Genomic DNA, 8,092 nt, shown 5'->3' with positions numbered 1-8,092 from the left:
TTTGTCTAAGTCTAGGGATGAGTTGATTTATTTACAAAGAGATAATTTAGGGCTTTTGAAACAGCAAAACATTTTTTGTTTAATTGCTAAACGTCTTTCTTTAAATATCACCCAGTTACATCTTGATTGTGAAATTGGAAAGAAAATTCACAAGATAATTTTTCCCTTTCTCAAATTGAAAGAGGACGCTATCGACGTAGATTGTTACAGGTGCGAATCTATCGTCTCATCTGACGAAGTCTCAGATGCGTACAGAGTAGGACTGGAAAAAATTGAATCCTACATACAGTCCAAAGATCACAAAAATATGTTGAAAAAGCTTCTGGATGAAAATGACAAAGAGAAAATTAAATCTGATAATGTACAGAAATTTAACTCATTAAACACTAAGTTGAGTTCAGAAAATAAACTTAATCTTGAAAATACATCTGAATTCGATGATGATAGTGATATGAGTGAAATCTCTGTGGAGGATGAGGTTGATTGCTCTAAAATTGTTAAAAGCGAACCTGAACCTGCGAAAGTCTTAATTTCTGAAAATTCAGTTGAGTTTGCACGCTTTTCTAAAGTTAAATCAAAAGTTCTAAAAAATAAGCAACTGTTTTTCGAAAAGTTCAAACTGTCCCCAATCAAGTTTTCGCAACCAAGGGACTGAATAAAAATCAGACAGCAGAACTAACGTCCATGGTTGAAGACGACAATAAAGATGTTTGTGATGAAATTTTCTGGTCAGCCTGAATCGACAATGCAAATGAAACCAAAGGTCTATCTGAAATGACCTCTTGGAAAACAAAGGGCAAATACGTAGCACAACCACTGAACAAAGTCAACTCAAGCTACGAAAAGGGGAGTCCAAGTGGAACCAAGAATGTTCCAAGTGACACATCATCCATACAGACCAAAACTCCCATTAGAAAGCCGCAAATCCTCTGAGCAGTTAGCAGCTCAAAAACGTCAAAGAAATGCGAGATATAACAAAAATATGAAGGAAAGAAAGCATTTCTGGAGATCCAAAAATCCCAACTTTGTTTATCAAAAAAATTATTCTAAGTCCAATCCAAATGCAAAAGTCTCTTCACATGATAAACCTAAGGGTCCTCCACGAACTCCGTCTCAGACTCCACAGGTTTCAAAACAAAAAGTTTTTCAAAAACCACCTATTTCAAATCATGCGAAACCTATGGAGAAGACAAAGTCTCACTTCTCTCCTAACAAGAATGTTTCACATTAAGCCAAAACATCGCAAGATGTTAAAGGCAAAGGAAAGATAGTTTTGGAGCCCAACATTCCACTTAAGAGGTCCGAAAAGAAAGTTGCGAAGAAAGTTGTCAAACAACATATCCAAAATATGAAAACGAAAATATCCACAAAGGATAAGAACCTAAAAGATAATAGGATCACTGTTTTTCAAATTAAAAGAAAATATAACACCACCTTGGTCAAAAGATCTTATTTAGTTGATGTTGCTATTACTTTTCCTGCATCTGTGAAAGCCTCACGTGGACCCAAACAGCTTTGGGTTCCTAAATCTCTTTGATTTTTGTAGGTGATTCGTGACGAGCAGTTTGACTCCGAATGGTATATAGATAATGGCTGCTCACGTCACATGACAGTAAGGAAGGAAGAACTACGAGAGTTTCGAGCATTAAAGGATACTGGAAAAGTGAAATTTGGCAACATATTACTTGGAGAAATCAAGGGTTATGGGATGATCACTAATGGAGAATTTTCAATTCGCAAGGTCGCATATGTGGAAGGCTTGCAACATAAACTCATAAGTGTTTCGCAGCTGGTGGTGGGTACAGGATTGAAAGTTTCATTCGACGATCAGGGATCAGAGATAATTGAAAATAAGACCAAATCAGTGCTCCTAAAGTGAAAGCGCAAAGGCGAAATGTATCCACTTAATCTGAACCCCATTAAAGGGAAGCCTGCCATATGTCTACTTACGAAAGCTTCTACTGAAGATAGCTAGTTGTGGCATAGGAGACTCTCGCATCTCAATTTGAAATACATCAACAAGGTGGTTCTTGGTGATCATACGCGAAGACTTCCACTACTAAAGTTTGATAAAGAACATTTGTGTTTAGCCTGCGAAATGGGGAAGCAGAGCAGCAAGAGTCATCCAACAATTGTGAATACGAAAGTCATAGAACCACTTGAACTCTTGCATATAGACCTTTGTGGTCCTTCTGCAATTGAAAGCATTGGTGGTAACAAATATATTCATATAATTGTTGATGATTTTTCCAGATTTACCTGGGTGCATTTTCTCAAGCAGAAATCAGAAGCTACTCCTAAACTCAAGGATTTCATAAAACAAATTGAAATACAACTGCGAAAGCTAGTTCGTAACATTCGCAGAGACAATGGTCTGGAATTCAAAAACCAAGCATTTGAATAATTTCTTACTGCGAAAGGAGTAACTCATAAATTTTCGGCTCCTTATACTCCTCAACAAAACGGGGTCGTTGAAAGACGAAACCGCTCGTTGTGTGAAGCTGCGAGAACCATGTTGTCTTTCGTAAATCTGCTGCTTTACTTCTGGGCGGATGCTATTGGAACAACCTGCTTTACCCAAAATCGTTCAATCCTTAATAAGCGATTCTTTGTCACTCCCTATGAGATTATCAATAATCTCAAACCTAATGTCAAGTTCTTCCATGTGTTTGGTTCCAGGTGCTTTATCTTCAATTCTAAGGAGCAAAGGAACAAATTCGATGTGAAGGTTGATGAAGGTATTTTCTTAGGGTATTCTCTGACTTCCAAGGCATATAGGGTTCTCAACAAAAAGTCCGAAAAGATAGAAGAAACCTACTATGTAACATTCGATGACAATTATTTGAAGGAGTTTTAGAAGAATGACAATCAATCAAAGGAGATATTTCCCGAAACAAATCAAGTCACAATTCCACTCTCCAATCTCTACGAGGAGTTCATGAATTTATTCGACGAGCCAGAAATGGCCAAATCCTCATAATCCAAAGCAGCTGACAACAAGGAAGATGAACTGAAGAAAATCAGTGATGACGCTGCGACAGATATGGAACACGAACACCCCACTCCAAAAGACTTTGAAAATCCGTCTCAATCCCAAGATATGAATGCTACACCGCAGGGGGAGGGTTCTACATCAACCTCCACACCTGATTCACCTTTGCAAGGGGGGCATTAAACTCCTTCAGAGACCCACAAAATACCTCTCCAGGGGGAGAATCCAAATTCGAATGAAGAAGTCGAACATACATCATTTAAGGGGGAGAATGAAAATGTGAATGATGATTCGGATGTTCAGTCTGAGTTTGAAGATGTGAATGCTGAATTGGATCCAACATATGATCCAAATTACCCTTCGTTTACCAAATGGACCAGAGATCATCCAAAAAATCAAATAATAGGAGATTCATCTTCAGGAGTTTTTATACGAGCACAAAAAAAGGCAAAGCTAACTGTATTGTTCTCTAAAGTGGAATATTGCATGTTCAATTCATTTATCTCCAAAATTGAACCTAAAAATGTTCAAATTTCTCTTGATCACTCTGATTGGGTGCAAGCAATGCAGGAGGAGCTCAATGAATTCGAACGAAACAAACTCTGGAGACTAATTCCTACTCTGAAGGATGCATCCGTTGTTGGTCTAAAATGGGTTTTTCGCAACAAGCTAGACAAAGAGGGAAATGTGATAAGGAACAAAGCATGAATCATTGTTAAGGGATATTGTCAGGAAGAAGGCATTGACTACGAAGAAACTTTCGCACCAGTTGCACGGTTGGAATCTGTTCGCATCTTTCTGCCATACGCAGCACACAAGAACTTTGAAGTATATCAGATGGATGTAAAGTGTGCCTTTCTAAACGGGGAACTAGAAGAGACAGTATATGTGGAACAACCACCAGCTCCAAGAGCCTGGTACGAAACTCTTACTCAATTTTTTAAATAGGCAAAATTTTAACAAGGATCGGTCGACCCAACCTTCTTTCGTAAGAAAGATGGTGACCACTTGATGATCGTCCAAATTTCCGTTAATGACATCATTTTCGGATCAACTAACCCCGGATTAACTGATGAGTTCCGAAAGTTGATGGAAACTAAGTTTGAGATGAGCTCCATGGGTTCGATTAACTTTTTCCTTGGTTTGAATATAAGACCGAGTCAGGAAGGTATCTTCGTCAATCAGGAGGCTTATACGAAGACCTTACTCTCTAAGTTCAGAATGGTGGGAGATTCGAAGGTGAAGATTCCAATGGCATTCGGAACGAAACTAACACTGTCTTTGGACAAGCAATCTGCTGATATGACACTGTCGTAAAATGATAGGTTCAATGATGTATCTAACTACTAGTCATCCATACATCATGTTTTCTGTCTCCTATTGTGCCAGGTTTCAAGCGAATCATCGCGAACCCCACATGACTGCTGTCAAGAATATCTTCAGTTATCTCAAGCGAACATCCTCACTAGGAATACGGTACCCATTAAGTTCATGTTTCTTTGTGCGAGTGTTTTCGGATGCAGATCTAGGAGGTTGCGATTTAGATCGAAAGAGTACAACGGGAGGATGCCAATTTCTTGATGGCAAACTGGTAAGTTGGCAATCTAAAAAGCAAACTTGCGTCTCCCTATTAACCGCTGAAGCAGAGTATATAGTCGCTACCTCTTGTACTTCACAAGTAATTTGGATTTAAAGTAAACTTCATGATTATGGCATAAATATGAAGCGAATCCCCTTGTATTGTGATTCTGAAAGCGCCATTCGCATTTGTCACAACACAGTGCAACATTCAAAGACAAACACAATGCACTGAGGTATCACTTCATCAAAGATCATGTGGAAGATGGAAATATCGAGATACACTTTGTTAGATCTGCTGATCAGCTATCCAACATCTTCATGAAAGCCTTGCCTGAGCAAACCTTTAATCGCATTCTTCGGGGCTTAGGAATGATAGAGGCTGAATCTGTTCAGAAACCACTTTCGCAGTCATTAAATTTTTTATAAGACCTGTGAATAGGTGCGAACGTTCGTAGTAATTCACAGACAACTGTTCATCCGTGAACGCTAGCAATAACTCGTAGTCAACTGTTCACGTTGCGAATCGGTGCGAATGTTCGGAGTAACTCGCAGTCTACCTGTCACACCCCCAAACCGGAACGGCAGAAACGGTCGGTGGTGGAGGACGTCATGTACAGTATCACAACAATTTCATAATAGTAATCAAAGCAAATAAAACCATTATATTAATAGAATATAGTATTTACATCTGCTCAATACATAGTTTGTATGACATCAAAAGTGTATGGAAAAAGTATGAAATACGTGACTCTATAAGCTCCGTCTTCTCAAAACCTGTGGGTGTACCTGTCTACCGGTTCCCTAAGAATACAAGTGGTGTTGAAAGTGTATCAACATTTAGGTTGGTGAGTTCAGAAGTATGCATTTGAGATGGAAAGCTTGTCTTTATTCTTTAAAAATGTTATAGTGTACTTCCAGAAAATCCAATATTTTCTTAGTGAATGAAACGTAGTCTTAGGCCTTAAGATCAAATTTTATGTAGTTACTGTCATTTGAAATAGTGAACTGTACTCTGAAATAGTGAACGGTAGTCTTATTAATAAATAAAACTATGTCATGAATGTTTCTCGAGAGTGTATGTTGCACTAGTGTGCTCTGTATTAGAAAAGTAGTGAAATGTAGTAGTGTCTGTAATAGTGTTTGTATGAAAACCTTATTGTATGAGTGTCTGGAATACAACAGCTGTAGTGTAAAATAGTGTACTGTAGTTTCATTATTTAAAATAAAACTCTTTGTATGAATGCCTGGAAATCCATCAGCTGTAGTGTAATGTATTGTTAGGACATTTGTCACCCCAGGCTTGCCAGCCTAGCTGTTGCAAGCAGCTCAGGTGCGGGATTGTCAGTCCCGTATAGATCTATACACAAATTCACGCTCTTCCTCCAGGAGACTATGGTTATATTTGATATGATTTAGACATGTACCCCGATGGGTACAATGAAGTACTGCCTCACAACCTTGTATTAACTAGTTTACGTGTAGTGTAGTAGTGTTCTCTTGTACTTGAAATTGTATGTATTGCCTTGTAATTGTGTACTTTGTAGTGTAAAATAATTATACTTAAATAATTATTTTAGTAGTGTATCTTTGAATTAGAGAAATAGAGTAGTGTTCCATAAACTATACCTATTATAGTTTAAGTGTATATTCTTGTTTCATGTATTGAACTTAGCAAAATAGTGTAGCGTTCCGCAAACTATACTTATTATAGTTTGTATGTATGTTCTGTAATGAATTGAAAACCCTTGCAATTTAATAGTGAGTATAAATTGGTATTCAAGATTTGTGAAATCACCATTTTGCTTAACATGTTACAAAAGGGTTAATAATGTATTTTGATACAATGCAGTAGTTAAAATGGTTTTCATGCAATTGCAAGTGATTTGAAATCGTTTGAAATCGTTTGTATACTAACACAAGATTCCTTGTGTTTTACATGTATTCCCCCCCCCCCCCTAAAAACATTGAAAAGTAGTGAAAACGTAGGGGGTATGAACTCACCTCTAGTGTGTTCGAGTCTGGATAGCGGAACTGTAGAAATGATCGTCGGGCTAGCGTACGTGGAAATAACGGTATCATAATATTATTTAAACATGTAATCGTATTTAAATTAGCAAAATAATTAATTAAAGTGTTAAACAACACTTAATTTATGTAGGGAATAATTACCGGGAATTATTTGGAGTGTTGATAAGGTTTTCTGTCTAGCCTTCACCGAAATCCTTGATTTTGGTCTTAAAACCTGAAACGAGAACCATGTTCTCGGTCTTAGGGTGTTCTCGGTCAGGATCGAGTTCTCGGTCCTAAGAGTTTGCAGTCAGGTTGAAGATTTGAAGATTGTTCTTGGTGTTCTTGGTGTTCTTTGTGTTCTTGGTGGAAATTATGAAGATTTGAAGGATTTTTCTTGAAGATATGAAGGTCCTTGTATGATACTTGAGAGCAAAATGGGAGTGTTTTTAGCTGGGAAAGTGAGAAAATGACTAGGTTTTCGAGTGAAACCATATATATCGGTTGGGTTTTCGGCGGGAAAGGGGTTTTCGGTCCGAAGGGTTTGCGGTCTGAGGCTTCTTGGCCGAGAAGAGGTTTTCGGTCCGAGGAGTTAGACCATTCGCACGTTCTCGGTTCCTATTTTGGCCCCTAAAATTATGTTTTGGTCTAAGTGTTTTTATCCCAAACATTAAAATACTTATATAAAAACATCATTTATATAATTTATATCATATTTAACCCTTATGATCTTAACAAAATAAGTAAAATCACTAAAATTCGAGTTTTTATTTAAGGGTTTGACATTTATTGACTTGAAAAATAACGGTTGTTACATTATCCCCCCGTTAGAGGGAATTTCGTCCCGAAATTCTTTGTATAGTGAATACATCATGGACTAGGGAAAAAGATGTGGTTACTTTTGTTGCATCTGATCCTCTGACTCCCAAGTGAATTTAGGTCCCCGCTTGGCATTCCAACGAACCTTCACTATTGGTATGTGACTTTGTTTCGTTCGTTTGACTTCCCTATCCATGATCTCTACTGGTTCTTCCACAAAGTTAAGACTCTCGTTTATCTCGATTTCATCAAGTGGAATCACAATAGTCTCGTCGGATAGACACTTCTTTAGATTTGGCACATGGAAGACAAAGTGTACGTTGTTAAGTTCTTGTGGTAGACGAAGTTTGTAAGCTACTGGGTCGATTCCATCAAGAATCTCGAATGGCCCGATGTACCTTGGATTTTGTTTTCCACGCTTCCCGAAGTGTATCATTCCCTTCCAGGGTGAGACCTTCAACAGGACGCGGTCACCAACCTGGAATTCCAAGGGTTTTCGTCTCTTGTCTGCGTAGCTCTTTTTTCTATCTCTAGAGGCTTTCAGTCGTTCTTGGATTTGAATGATCCTTTTTGTGGGTTCTCGAATGATCTTCGGGCCAGTGAGAGTGCTGTCAGGTACTTGCCCTTTAGCTAGCTGCGTGTCACCCACCTCAGCCCAACACAGAGGGGATCTGCACTTACGGCCATAGAGGG

The sequence above is a fragment of the Lactuca virosa genome, chromosome 4, assembly GCF_052849685.1.
Source record: "Lactuca virosa cultivar CGN04683 chromosome 4, Lactuca_virosa_CGN04683_v6, whole genome shotgun sequence".
In the NCBI taxonomy this organism is placed as follows: domain Eukaryota; kingdom Viridiplantae; phylum Streptophyta; class Magnoliopsida; order Asterales; family Asteraceae; genus Lactuca; species Lactuca virosa.
Note: the sequence above shows the minus strand (reverse complement) of the source record.